A 15,290-nucleotide genomic window follows, 5' to 3' on the forward strand; every position below is an offset into this window, starting at 1 on the left:
TGTTACCTACACTGCAGTCAGCGGAGCTCACAATTTACACCGAGACATGATTTATTAATTGTACTCAATGTCCTTGGATTTTGTCAAGAGGAAATGACAAAAAGCATTCCTCGATGTCTCCGCTGACTATTGCCTTCCATCTACACGGCGGACAGAAGGGCTCACAATTCAGATAGACTCGCAATTGCAGATGACGCAGTCCAGTAGGCAAGAGACATTGCTCCCAGTGCTGCCCGCCCGCACCTTGCATCATCACATGGCTGCGCACACGCTGAATGCTTCTGATGCCACTAACTCAGTGCACCCCAAGTCACAGCCACGTGGCCTTATTGATGCAGAATTCATTAGGCAAAAGACATTGCTCCCAGTGCCGCCCGCTCGAACCACGCATCATCGCTGGCTGCGCACACGCTGAGTGCTTCAGGTGCCACTAACTCTGTGCAGCTCAAGTGAACGCCACGTGGCTGTAGGCCCTTGCTGACCGCTGCCTCCGGCCTACACTGCGGTTAGCAGGGCTGACAATTCAGATAGAGTCACGATTGAAGATGATGCAGTCCAGTAGGCAAGAGACATCGCTCCCTGTGCGGCCCGCCCGAACCACGCATTATCGCAGGCTGCGCACACGCTGAATGATTCTGGTGCCACTAACTGTGCAGTTCAACTCAATGCCACATGGCTGTGGGCCCTTGCTGACCGCTGCCTCAGGCCTACACTGCGGTCAGCAGGGCTCACAATTCAAGATTAGCACCGATGCAAATTGTGTAAGAGACTATAATCGGTTAAGAAGACCAAATGCTCCCAATCTGTGCAGCTCAAGTCAACGCCATGTGGCTGTAGGCCTTTGCTGACCGCTGCCTCCGGCCTACACTGTGGTCAGCAGGGCTCACAAAACAAATTCAGTCTTGATTAATTAATTTCAGAGTCCAGTAGCCAACTAACTATAACATCCCTGAAACCTACATATTTCGACAATGTAGTCTATACATATTTCATCTTTTGTTCCATACGCCTACACTGCGGTCAGCAGAGCTCACAATTTGAATTCAGTCTTGATTTATTAATTGCAGACAGAATTGTACTCTATGTCCTCAGATTTTGTCAAGAGGAAGTGACAAAAAGCATTCCTCGATGTCTGTGCCGACTACTACCTTCGATCTACACTGCGGACAGCAGGGCTCACAATTCAGATCGAGTTGCGATTGCAAATGACGCAGTCCAGTAGGCAACAGACATTGCTACCAGTACGGCCCTCCCGGACCACACATCATCGCTGGCTGTGCACAAGCTGAATGCTTCTGATGCCCCTATCTCAGTGCACCACAACTCAAGAACCCTTTATTATAGAATCTTTTGTGTATAATTTCAGATCTGCTGCCCCTACCTCAGTGCACCACAAGTCATGGACCCTTTACGATAGAATCTTTAGTGTATTATTTCACATCTGGTGCCCCTAACTTAGTGCAGCACAAGTCATAGACCCTTTATGATTGAATCTCTGTGTGTGATCCGATAATTACTGTTGTATTTGTTGCCAGCACTAATCATTTCCTGAGGGCTGGTTTACACTCACCCACACGCATCCAGCACAGATGTCACTGGACATGTGCCCCTGGTAATAAAAAGGAGCTGAGCGCACGTGCCCATACCCAGTTCCACTATCCATCTAACTGTGTCCATGTGTTCATTATGTATGCATGATGCTGCCCCTGGACCCTACAACATTACATTGTGCAGTGGACAGCGCACGCAACCATGTTACCTCTGGCAGTGGGGATAACTTCCGTTATGTAACTTTGTCTCGGTCATTGTATAGGTACATGTGTATAGACTGGATCATTAGAGTACTGCAAGGAGAGTGTATAGTGAATTTATAAGTGCTTGGGGACTGGCGAGTGATTGAATAAGTACATATGTTGGCGGAGCCTAACCCCCGAGCACGTGCTTGGCTGATTGGCTGCCCTCCATGTGCCAAACACTGAAATTTGAGCTTTGCATGGCCCTGTATTGCTACTTGTAAAACTCCACTGAATGTGCAATAAACATTCATATCCACAGAGATATGTCATGTGTACGATCTTTCATGTGTGGAAGTATGGGTCAGTGATTCCCCCTACCTTACATGTTGGCCATGTTGTGGGACTTGGGTCACAAGGTGACACATTGGTGCTTGCGGCCCGGGTGGCAGCATCACTACAACAGGAACACCCGCATCACTTGATTCCTCACACAGCCCAGGACGGAACCACGCCCATAGATCCGGAGTCATTGCTCACAGCCTCATGCAGGACTGGCATACCCTAGGCCAGCCCTTATGCTTACAGGGAGGGACGACAATGCTACATGGCGCAGGTTTTCATTGCAGTGATCTGCTGGTCACAGGTCTAGTTGTCAGTACGCCATCGCCACTCCCTCACTGCTGGTTTACACCCACACCACACCCATCAAGAACAGGCGTTACAGCACACATGACCCTGCCAATAAAAAAGAGCGGGCCCACATGCTCTACGCCATTTCCATTTCAGACTTGCTGGCACCGGATGCACTGTGGCGGCACAGGCACACCACCATGGGACAGTGACTTTCGGTGCACTGAGGTAGGGGCACGGTAAGTGCTGAGCGAGTGTGCAGCCTGTGATGATGCCCCGTCTCAGCGGTCCGTACAGGTCAGGTTTTGTGTGCCCTGCTGGACCGCAGTGTAGGCCTGAGCCATCGAACAGCAGGGGGCCTGCCTCCATGTGGCGTTGCCCTTCTGGTCACAGAGTTAGTGGCACCGCAAGAGCCGAGCGGGTGTGCAACCTGCGATGATGATGGGTGCACTGGTATGTCCTATGCCATGGTAAAATCAAGACGCAGCACCAAATGTGAGACCTGGTGGCCTGCGGAGCAGGGCTGCTTGATGTGGAGGGTGCCCTGTCCATGGACCCCGGGCTTGGGGCTTGCAGTGGCAAGTGGTAGGCCCTCTTTTCTACACGCAGATGGCGAGAGGTGAGCAGTGAGGCCTGGGTGCGCAGGGACGGACAGACACCTCTGGGTGGCGGGAGTGGATAGTGTGCAGTAGCCTGGGTGTGCAGAGGCGGGCAGACACCTCTTGGCGGTGGGAGTGGATAGTGTGCAACAGCCTGGGTGCGCAGCAGCGGCACAGCAATGAAGGCATGTGCAGTCGTATGTACTCTGCTATTACTGATTCTATACCATGCTTCAGATGAATGAGCTTGAGGGCTGCAGTATTTCCCGGCACGTGGTTGGAGTCACACCGGTGGTGGAAAGGTGAGCTGTGAGGGTTTTGTCCGGAGTGTCGGCACTCACTCTCCCTCTCCATCTCTTCCTTTCTCTCTCTCACACTCTTTCTCTCTCTCTTCCTCTCTATCTCACACTTTGTCTCTATCTCTGTTTCTCTCTCTCACACTCTTTCTCTCTCTCTTCCTTTCTCTCTCTCTTTTGATGGGCGCATAACACACAATCTTATCTTACTTTTTGTCTTGCAGGCTGTGATTCACAGATTGTGAAGGGATGACACGCCATGGCTGTACCTACTTTTATTTTGTTGTTTTGTATACATAAAATGTGTTATATGTAAATCCATAGATGACTATGTTTCTCATTTGTCCATCCTCACATGCATCTTGATTTTTATAATTGTGCGACATCAGCTAATTTGTTACATTCCAGATTTCGGAAGGTTGCTATCACATTTGTTTGTGGGGGGTGGACGGGGGGGTCGCGGCTCCAAACGTTTTTTCGGGTTTTTTAACGTTAATTTTCATTAATTTTCATTATTTAAAAAATAAAGTTTTTTAAAGGGGACGGGGGCCATGTGGCCCCGCTCCCAGGCCACTTCTGGCCCCAGGGACCCCATCCCCCACGGCCGGGCCTCTGTTGGGGACCATGGGGGGAGCCCCAATGTCCCCGCGGTCCCGCCGTCTCCCCGACTCCTGCGGATGCCGGCAATGCTTTTGGGCAACAGGAGCTGCTAGCATGCAGCTTCCCTTGCCCAAAAGCAATTCTCCTTCCTTTATTGAAGCGAGATGAGGTTTTCCTCCTCTCGCTTCAACTAAGCAAACCACGGTTTGCTATCACAGGGTGGAAATTGGCAATTTCCCGGGGGTATACACCCCGGATATTGCAGGAGCCGGCCCTGGGGGGTGGCGGTCCCCAGGGCCATAAAGTGCTCCAGGTGGGGGACCGCACGGCCCCCTCCCTCTATTTTCAAAGCTCCGGGGAGGAGGTGGTCCCTGGGGCTTCGGGGGGCCTGCGAGGTCCACCCTGGTTATTCAATTAAAGCTCCGGAGTGTGGCGATCCCTGGGACTTCTTTATCACATGAACAATACACATCTATTTACACAACGTCAAAAACATATATTTACACAACGTCAAAAAAATATACATACAAACAATACATTTATGTATCTAGAAACAGGAAACAGAATCCTTGGAGCTCTAGTATTAATCGTGCTGCGAAAAGAAATTACAAGCACCAAAATTACAGTTCGCAGTTCACATAAATTAAGATTGCCCTTATATCGACACCTCTTAGGGTATTTATCATTAAACCCTACTATTTACTGGTGTTGCAATTTTTTCTTCATACATAAATTCAAATTATACAGGGCTTCTTTCTGTAGCAAGTCAACGCGTTTCAGCCCATCTAATTAGGGCCTAATCAGGACTGGGGGCCAAAGGAAACCTTGCCAAAAGGCCTGCTTAGGGTCTAAGTGAAGGTCTCCAAACTCAGCCGAGCTGATCACAACAGAATACTAACTCCACGTCTCCACTCCAGCACCTTGATGAAGCCCAGAAGCTCCAGAAGCGGACTCAGTTCAGTTCAGTTCAGTAAATTTTTATTTCGATGATTAAAAACCATCATAAAAATACATAGTACATAGTACAAATCATCAAAATCATCAATAACATACATTTCTGAACCGTACAATGTTAAAAACAAGATTAAAAAAGACATTCAATACAGTCTGAGTCAGCCCCTGGTATTTCTTAATTTAACGGCAAATTTAAAAAAACTCAAAATAGAGCATAAAGTGCGTGTGTCAGTTGCTCTCTGCAAGAATGATAGGGCAGGTTTAGCGTGACGTAGTTTTGACTCTTTTAAAATATTTACAAGGAATCTATGACGGGTGGTACGATAAAAGGAACATAATAGTACAAAATGAAGGGTGTCCTGCAGAGACCTATTGTCGTAGCCGCAGGCACCCTTCTGCTCAATTGTTAAGGTAAAACCAGATGGGTAAGCTAAAATGTTAGGTAACAAATTGAGCCTAAAACGACACATTAAAAATCTATCTTGCTGATTATACATTAAAAATAAATATGGTTCCATGCCCTCTCCGTTACTGACTAGAGAGTGTGATGTTACAGATGTTTTAAGTCAAGTTGTTTCCTGCTCGAATCATATTTGCCCAATAACATTTTCTGAATCCGATTTTTGCAGAATGGGTCAATCAGTGATGGTTCTGTGAAAAGTATTTGATGATCTATAGCCCCTAGAGTTTCTTTAACATATTTAAACCAGGGAATTTGAAGCCATCTATCTCTCTGGAGACAATCTTTGATTATTTGTCTGCTAAGCTCCGCTTCTGGGTTTACCCAGATTCGGAGCCAGGACAGAATAGGTCTTACTTTTATCTGGTCTGTAATATATGGGATGCCAAGTTCCGTATGTACAATCGCTGCTGAGATGCAATGCGGTATCTTTAGCATCTTACGTAGAAATTTGTCTTCCTCTACTTGCAGCAGGTGTGCGTCCCTAAAACCCCACACCTCTGCCCCATACGTAGCTTTAGCGATGCAGACGGCTCTATACAGCATCATCACTTGCTCTGGTGACCATCGCCCCAGTCTACATGCAAAATTTAAAATAGCACCAATTTCTGAGATCAATTTCCTGCATCTTTCTTCTAGCAAGGGGGCAAACCTAATCCCTCCATCAAACAGAAGGCCCAAGTACGAGAATGTATTAACAGTTTCAAGAACATGTGTTCCTATTTTAAAACTAAATCTTTTGGTGGTTTTTTCCCTGCCACCATGACAAATGATTTGGTCAAGTTCACGGAGAGGTCCAAATTCTCCATGAACTTTACAAATCCATTCACCAGATGTTGTAGGCTCGTTACTGTTCGTGCCAGCAGGACCGCGTCATCCGCGTACAGCAGAACTGGTATATGGCGCGATCCTGCTTTAGGGCAATCAGTCTTCATGTCCAACAAGGAGCTTTCTAACTCGTTTATGTACAGGGAAAACAGAAAGGGGGCCAGGATACACCCCTGCCTCACTCCGCTGATGCACGGGAAGGGATCGGTGCTCACCCCCCCCGCACTATAGCGGACCTTGGCAATGGTGTTCCAGTGTAATTCTTGTAAGATGTTTATGAGTTCAGGGTCAATTCCCAGTTTGAACATAAGGGCCCAGAGTTTACTTCTATTTACATTATCGAATGCAGCCGCCAAGTCCATAAACCCCATATACAGAGTTCCGTTACTGGCTTTAGTATATTTGGCAACTAGGAGATAGAGATTGAGACATTGGTCACTAGTTGATTTACCGGATCTAAATCCGTATTGGGTGTCTGCTAGGGTGTGGTGTGCTTCAGTCCACTCAGCAAGGCGATTTAAGACTGCCCTACCTAGTAATTTGGCTGACACGTCTATCAGTGAAATTGGTCTATAGCATTGCGGGTTGTCCCTGCACCCTTTCTTGTAGATGGGGACAATCTGTGCTGTAGACCAAGATCGAGGGAGCCCAGTTCTAATCGCTGCATTTAGTACTCTGGTCATGATCGGTGCCCATAATTCGATGTTACTTAGGTAGAGATCGGGGGGGGGGGTACCGTCCGGCCCTGGTGCCTCATTTTTAGTGAGGCCTTGGATTGCTTTAGTGATTTCCAATAGAGAAAATTCCAGTTCCTTGGGTCTCACCCCCACCCATGGTCCGGTCTTGAGTATTTTGCCCTGGTGATTATATAAACTTTCAAAGTGGGTGACCCATTGTTCAGAAAGAATATTAGTGCTGATGACAGGGGAACTAGAATCTTGAAAGCAGGGCCTATTGATAATTCTCCAGAATTGGGTATAATCCCTATTTTCTCCTGCTTCCCGTAGGTCTGCCCAGACTTCCTTTTGAAGCGTGATCTTCCTTTGTTTAACCTGAATTTTATAATTATGCCTATACCGGGCTACTTTGTTTTTATCTCTCGGGAGGGTCTTTAGGCACAGTTTTAGCTCCCTTAGAGCCCGCGAGCAGTTAGAGTCAAACCAGCGTGGATTTGGTGACTCATTACCGGACGTTTAGTTTTTAACAATCTGTCAACCACCTTGGTTAGGGACTCAAAAGTCAAGACAAACTCTCTACCTTCTTTTGTAAGTTCAAGGCAAGCCTCTATTTGTTCTTTCCCTCTTTCCATTAAGGAACAGTAAAATTCCTGTGCATTGATCTTGGCCCACCTTAAACGCCTCCCCTGGTCCGTTGGGCGAAGTTCAGTGCCTGAAGGAGCGTTCCTTACAGTTCTCACATTATAGGGAATTTCAAGGGTTAGGGGGTTATGATCACTAAAGGGGCTCCATTCCGTTTTTACCTTTTTGACTTGCTCTTTTGCAGAGCTCGATATTAGTATAAAGTCTATGATGGATGAGCAGCCCCTTCCCTTAAATGTTGGTGTAAGAATATTTCCAACTCTCACATTCAGCAAGTCAATAGTGTGAGTGAGAGCAAACCTATCAAGGATCTTCATAAGGAGTGTTCCCTCTTTATTGTGTTCAAAATGTGGGCCACTTTCTACAGGGCAGGAGGACCAATCCGGGCTCACGGGTAAGAGTTTCTGGCATAGGTGGCAATTGAAGTCACCCTTGAGTAGGATTATTGGTTCTTGACCGCCCTGCCTTTGATCAATTTCTTCGGTTAATCTACTCTCTAGTTCGTGTATCACTGGGTAATTCCCATCTATCGACCCTGAGTTGTAAAAGTTTAATATTAGGTATCTCTGGCCCTGTCCCTGGAATATCACTGCTTGTAAAGTATGTGATACCCACAAGGGCTTTGACCAAGTGCCTTTTAGATCTAAATCAACATATATGGCTAGCCCTCCCTTCGCCCTTCCTGATCTACCTTCCAAAGCTGGCGTAAAAAAGCATTTGTAACCCTCCAGGTGGTAAAGAGAGAGGTCTTGTGCCCAAGTCTCCTGTAGAGCTATGATCTGGAAGCCAGTGATATACTCCCTCCAGTCCTTATTAACGAATTTTCCCCCCAGGCCGGCTATATTCCAGGACAATATAGCTAGCTCTGCCTTGGAGTCTTTTCCTCCCTCTGATACCTGGTCAATCCGTCTACACACTTTCTTGTTATAAGTCATGGGCTCAATAGCATCCTTACCTCTCATCATTGGAGGGGCTTCTATCCTTAGGGATTCCAGGCTTTCCTCCACCCCTTTTGTGCTACAAACGAGTCCATCCCCTGTGGTTATATTTTGTTGTCCATTTTCAGCGGGAGGTAGTCAGTCGTTTTCATCTAACGACTGTAAGGGGGCAAATCTGTTTCTCCACTCTGGGTAGTCTCTGGTTGGTATAAATTGGCCTGTCTGATTAGGCCTTCTGTCCCTTTGTCTGAATTGTGCCCTTCCTGTGTTCCAGGTTGGGTAAATCTGATTGTTAATACTCTGCGTCCTTGGGTAAAAATATCCCAGGGGAAGGGTACAGATTGTACTAGTGTGATTCCTGTTTGTGTTTCCCAGTATGTAATCTACCAGATTAACATCTCTAAAGTTTGCCACATTACAGTCCCCTCTTATGTCTTTTTTTCTGCCTCCTAGCCAGTTCACTCTTCTTACATGTAGAACATCCCCCTTTTCCCCCATATTCAAAGGCCTATGAATATTTAACCATTTTATTATTTTCTATTTTAGTTCTAGATGAGTTTTTTTTTCTACGGGTCTGAGTTCCGGCACCCCTGCAAATACTATAACGTAGGGGCATGCTTCCGGGGGTAAATTTATATGTGGTGGGGGGGGGATGTATGACGTTACAATGCATACTTTTACAACACATGCACTTACAACGCAATTTTTACAACGCAACATCCACTACAACGCATTCCATTACATTGCATGACACTACAACGCATTTTTAAAAACTACCTTTACAACGCATTCCATTACATCACATACTACCTTTACAACGCATACAATTGCAACGCATAATATTACATTGCATTTAAGGTAAGTTTTGGATAGTATAGGGGTAAAAATTACTATTCTAACTCCAGGGGGTGCAACAGTAGGGTAAGTGTTGGATAGTATAGGGGTAAAAATTACTATTCTAACTCCAGGGGGTGCAACAGTAGGGTAAGTGTTGGATAGTATAGGGGTAAAAATTACAATTCTTACTCCAGGGGGTGCAACAGTAGGGTAAGTGTTGGATAGTATAGGGGTAAAAATTACTATTCTAACTCCAGGGGGTGCAACAGTAGGGTAAGTGTTGGATAGTATAGGGGTAAACATTACTATTCTAACTCCATGGGGTGCAACAGTAGGGTAAGTGTTGGATAGTATAGGGGTAAAAATTACTATTCTAACTCCAGGGGGTGCAACAGTAGGGTAAGTGTTGGATAGTGTAGTGTAATATTATGCGTTGTAATGGTATGCGTTGTAAAGGTAGTATGCGATGTAATGGAATGCGTTGTAAAGGTAGTTTTTAAAAATGCGTTGTAGAGTCATGCGATGTAATGGAATGCGTTGTAGTGGATGTTGCGTTGTAAAAATTGTGTTGTAAGTGTAGTGCATTGTAAAAGTTGCGTTGTAAAGGTTGTTCCCCGGTGGGGGGCTTTCTGATCTCTCAAATGAGTCATATTCATAATGTGGTAGGCTAATTAGGCCTTGGGTTAAATGCTGGGCATCTCGCACTATTTGTGTAGTTGCTTGCTGTTGGGCTTTATCTATCTGTTTATTTCCGCCATTCTGTGGGGGTCCCCTCCCTGGATGTGGTGGAGCTTTGGGCAGATCATGGACTTGTGCGATCGTATCTTGTATATAACTAGCACAATTGTTAGTGGCCGCAATTTGATTAGTGGGTGTATTTATGGCTTGGTTAGGGCCTGCAGTAGGGTTCATACTTATGGGGGCCATTGTCTTGCCCTGGTTGATAATTCATTTGCAATTTTGTCTATCCTACTGATTATCGGTTTCATCTGGCTGATGATAAAGACTTCCAGATGATTTTTTAGATCGCCAATTACCTTCTCTATCCACCCTGACGGTCTTACATAGGGGGCTCCTACTTCATCCTCAATGATGGACTCCTTGCTATTTTTGGGTCTACGAGCACCTGTAATTGATGTATTTTTCCTGGGCTGTCCCTTGCCCCTCCCCCGTTGTTGTTTGGGCCTACTCTGTGTAGTGAGATTATTTTCCCTTGTCTCTTCTGCTCCAGATTGTGCACGCTGTTGAGCACAAGGAATGCCTTCAATTGAGTTGCTCATTGTTTCTGTGTTTGGACTTTCTGAGATAGTTTGGTCTCTGGATTGTGTGGGTGTAACTAATATTGGAATTGGTGAGGAAGACAGACTCCTTTCCATACGCTCAATCTCCCCGGAGACTTTCTTTAGCATCAGGTCTATTGCGGTAGGTTTTTTAGCTTTGTTAGATGGTACATCGATTATTGCAGCAATGACCTGATTTGGGGTATCAGCTAAAATGGCTTTGCTCGTAGCCGAGCGTGTTTTTGGTGGTTTAGTCATTACTGGGGTTCTGAGAATTATCCCCCTACCTATTCACCCTGAATTCCTTCTCGTAGACACACAGAGAGTCTATAGCAATCCAATCCGGCCTTTATCCCAATGCACAGTTTTATGTCAAATGAGGAGTTCAAGAAACAGTTCAGTAGTGATGTCAGAGTATTATTATTAGTGAGCCCCCAACGAGAAAATCATCCAAGTTGGAAACAAAGTACCTTTGAAATGTGGCAAAATCAAGGAGGGTGGCCCAGCCCGGCCTTATCCGGCCCCGGACGGCCCGCCCTTAGTCCGGGCTTCGTCCGGCGCCGCCCGCGCGCTTCTCGCGGTTGCGGGAGGCGTTCCTTCCTTTTCAAGTGCCTCCGGGTGCGGTGTTGCTGGCGTCAGGTGAGCGCCGCTGGGGCACCTGGGTAATGTAGTCCGGCCGTTCCCCTCACGGCATTGTCTGGACTCTCCCCGGTACAGCCGTTCCCCTCACGGCAGTGGCGAAATGCAGGACGCCTAGTGAGTTCCAAGAGATACTTTCCCGGTGAGCGCTCGGCGCTTCTTCCTTTTCAAGCGCCTCCGGGCGCGGTGTTGCTGGCGTCAGGTGAGCGCCGCCGGGGCACCTGGGTAATGTAGTCCGGCCGTTCCCCTCACGGCATTGTCTGGACTCTCCCCGGTACAGCCGATTCCCTCACGGCAGTGGTGAAATGCAGGACGCCTAGTGAGTTCCAAGAGAAACTGGGACTTAATTACAAAATAAGTCCCGGTGAGGTGGCGATCCCCGGGGCTGTGGGAGGGTCGCTCCTAATTTACATGAGAGGTGGCGGGCCCCGGGGCTGCGGAGGTCACACAGGCCCCTGCAATATCATTATAGGATTGCCCCTGGAACCTGGCCCACCCGGGGGCTCATTTAAATTAAGTGGGGGAGCCCCCACTTCATTTTTTTTTTTCATCCGGATTCGTGCACCCAGCGCGCACTCTGACGTTTTTTTTTATTTAAAAAAAAATGTAGGCTTGTGGGACCCCAGTGAGCAAGACTAGGGGATCAGGGTGTTTCTGCCCTGCCCCCTTTTCTTCTCTTTTAATTTGTTTTGACTGTTTTCTTGTAACTCGGTTCTACAGAGTCACAAGATGGCCACCAACACTTCCTGTTTTGGAAAGTTGGCAGCCAATCACAGTGAAGCTCGTGGTCATGGCACTCAATCACAGTGAAGCGTGCGGTCAGGAGGGTGAGCGAACCCACTGCTGCCCCAGATATCAAAACTTTTATTTTTTTAATTTCTCAGCAACTACTGAATGGATTTACACCATTTAAAAAAAAGGTCGCTTTCTGAACCAAGCTCTACCTTTTTGCCAAATTTGGTGTAATTCCATTCAGCAGTTCGGGCTGTAGCCTGTAATTCAATTTCCTATGAAAATTAACATAGAGAAACACTTTTGGGACCCCCTTTTTTCTCAGCCCCCGCTTGACAAATCACCCCCAAACTTTCAGGATAGGAGCTGACCTAAATAGACCTTTTTTTTAAGAATTTCGCGAACATTCGTCAAATACGCCAAAGTTATTAGCAAATCAAAAAATGCTTTTCCTATGGAAACTAGGTTCTAACTATAACTACCTACTGGCGACCGCCAGTAGGTAATAGATATATCTATATATATATATATAAATTCACTGAAAAAACCACAGGTTTCAGGGACGTTATAGTTAGTTGGACATTTCACTTGTACGAAACCAGAGGAATTCATCCTTTATTGTTAGTTCAGCTACTATAACTTGCGCCCCTGCAATGCACTGCTGATGATGTCACTTATTACATCATTCATGACATGGTCAGTGAAATCACTGATGACATCTCAAATGACATTACTGATGACATCATCCATTGACTGTGTGTTTCTGTAAAGTTTAAATATGTTTTATATATATATATAGGCCAAGGTGTATTGAAGAATGAGTGGGTGTATAAGTGTCTGAATGGATGTTTTAGTAGGTGCGTGACTGACTGTATAAGTGAGTGATTAAATGTGTCTTACTGAATGCATGGGTTAGTGACTGATGCAGACATTCACACAGTTTAGTTTGTCAGTTGGCGTGCAAGCAGTTGCATGGGTTGGTGAGTAGCTAAATGAGGGTCTATATGGGTTATTGTTTGGTTGTCTGAGTATCTGCATGGGTGCCTGAGTGTCTGTTTGGGTGGGTGGGGGTGTGACTCTGTGCATAGATGAGTGAGTGGGTGATTGACTGGGTGTATGGGTTCAAGAGAGCATCTGTGAAGGGCTGAATGGGTGGGTGAGTGTATGTATGGGTGTGTAGGTGAGTGAATGGATGCCTCAGTGGTACATGTGTGAGTAAATGCATATGTAAAAGGCAGTATATGTGAGTGTTGGAGTATATAAATCACTAAATGTGAGAGTGAGTGACTGTGAGAGTGGCTGTATGGATGAGTATGTGCTTGTATTAGTTATTGTATGAGAGTGTAAGTATGTGTTAGTATATGTTTGGATAAGTATGGTGGAGTGTGTATAACTGTATAGGTGAGTACATGGGAGTGTGATTGATTTTTTGCATGACTGGCTAGGTGTGTGAGTAACTCTATGGATGAGTGGCAGTGTGTGAGTGTCTGTATAGATATGTGAATGCATATGATAGTGCCGTATGGATGAATGACTGCATGGGTGAATGAGTGGATATGTGTGTAGACCTAAGAATTAGTGAGTGGATATGTACTAACTGGTATTGGTGTGTCTATGGTAGTCTGTATTTTAGAGTGGGTGTATCAAAGGTTATATTAGGGTATGAGGAGGTGCATCAGATTATCACGTGGATGATGTCATCAGTGATGTCATCAGTGATGTCATTTGAGATGTCATCAGTGATGTCACTGACCATGTCATGAATGATGTAATATGTGACATCATCAGCAGAGCATTGCGGGGGCGCGAGTTATAGTTATCTGAACTAACTATAACGGATGAATTTCTCTGGTTTTGTACAAGTGAAATGACCAACTAACTATAACATCCATGAAACCTGTTTTTTTTTCAGTGAATTTCCAATGTTTTTTAAATGCTAATTACTAACTATAACGCCCCTGAAGCCTATGGTGTTTTCAGTGAATTTCAAAGGTTTTTTAAATGCTCATTTTTAACTATAACGTCCCTGAAACCTGTGGGTTTTTTCAGTGAATTTCGAAGGTTTTTTAAATGCTAATTTCTAACTATGCCTTCAAAGGTAGGACATGTGCAGAAAGAGGAAGAAAGGCACAGAAAGATGCAAGAGAAATGCAGAAAGAGGCACCAGAAGTGAAGAAAGACGAAAAAATGTACAGAAAGAAGCAAGAAATGTGCACAAAGAACCAACAGAGGAGCAGAAAGAGGCCTTGTTGCAAAGTCATCCTGTGCCCCCAACTTTTTGCTGATGGGTACTGGTGGTAACTGACTCTGACTAACAAGGCCTGGAGCCAGTGCTGTGCTGAAAGACACTTAGAATACAGTTAAAACACCTACATACACTAGGGTACAATATGGGTTGGGGTACCTCTGTGATTGGCATGACCTCCCCTGTATGGCCCTAGTACATAATAGGGCAGGGGGATTAAAACTATCTCTAACTAAGAGGTTCAGAACGAGGCAAGAGAAGTGCAGAAAGAAGCAACACAGGTGCCAAAAGAGGGAAGGGAGGTGCAGAAAAAAGCAAAAGACGTGCAGAAAGAGGCAAGTGAGGTACACAAAGAAGCAAGAGCCGTGCAGAATGAACTAACAGAGGTGTAAAAAGAGGCAAAAGGGGTGCAGAAAGGGGTAGGAAAGGTGCATATAGAAGCAAGAGAGGTACAGAAAGAGGCAGGAGGGGTGCAGAAAGAAGGAAGAGAAGTACAGAAAGAGGCAAGAGAATAGCTGAAAGAGGTGTAGAAAGAAGCAAGAGGAGTGCAGAAAGAGGCAAGTAAGGTGCAGAAAGAAGCACGAGCAATGCAGAAAGAACCAACAGAGGTGCAGAAAGAGGGAAGAGGGGTGAAAAGAGAGGCAAGAGAGGTACAGAAAAAGGCAGGAGGGGTGCAGAAAGAAGGAAGATAAGTGCAGAAAAGGCTAAGAAAAGTGCAGAAAGAGGTAAAAGAGGTATATAAAGAGACAACAGCGTGCAGAAAGAAGCAAGCCAGGTGCAGAAAGAAGCATGGAAAGTGCAGAATGAAGCAACAGGGGTGCAGAAAGAGGCAAGAGAAGTGCAGAAACAGGTAAGAGAAGTGCACAAAAAAGTCAAGAGAATTGCTGAAAGAAGCAACAGAGGTGTAGAAAGAAGCAAGAAAAGTGCAGAAAGAGGCGAATGAGATGCAAAAACAGGCAGGAAAGGTACAGAAAGAGGGAAGACGAATACAGAAAGAGACAAAAGGGGTGCAGAAAGAAGCAAATGAGGTGCAGAAAGAGGCAACAGACGTGCAGAAAGAGGGAGGTGAAGTGCAAAAAAATGCAAGGAAAGTACAGAAAGAGGCAAAAGAGGTACACCAAGAGACAACAAGGGTGCAGAAAGAAGCAAGACATGTGCAGAAAGAAGCATGGAAAGTGCAGAATGAAGCAACGGGGT

The sequence above is a fragment of the Triturus cristatus genome, chromosome 2_2 (assembly GCF_964204655.1).
Source record: "Triturus cristatus chromosome 2_2, aTriCri1.1, whole genome shotgun sequence".
Lineage (NCBI taxonomy): Eukaryota > Metazoa > Chordata > Amphibia > Caudata > Salamandridae > Triturus > Triturus cristatus.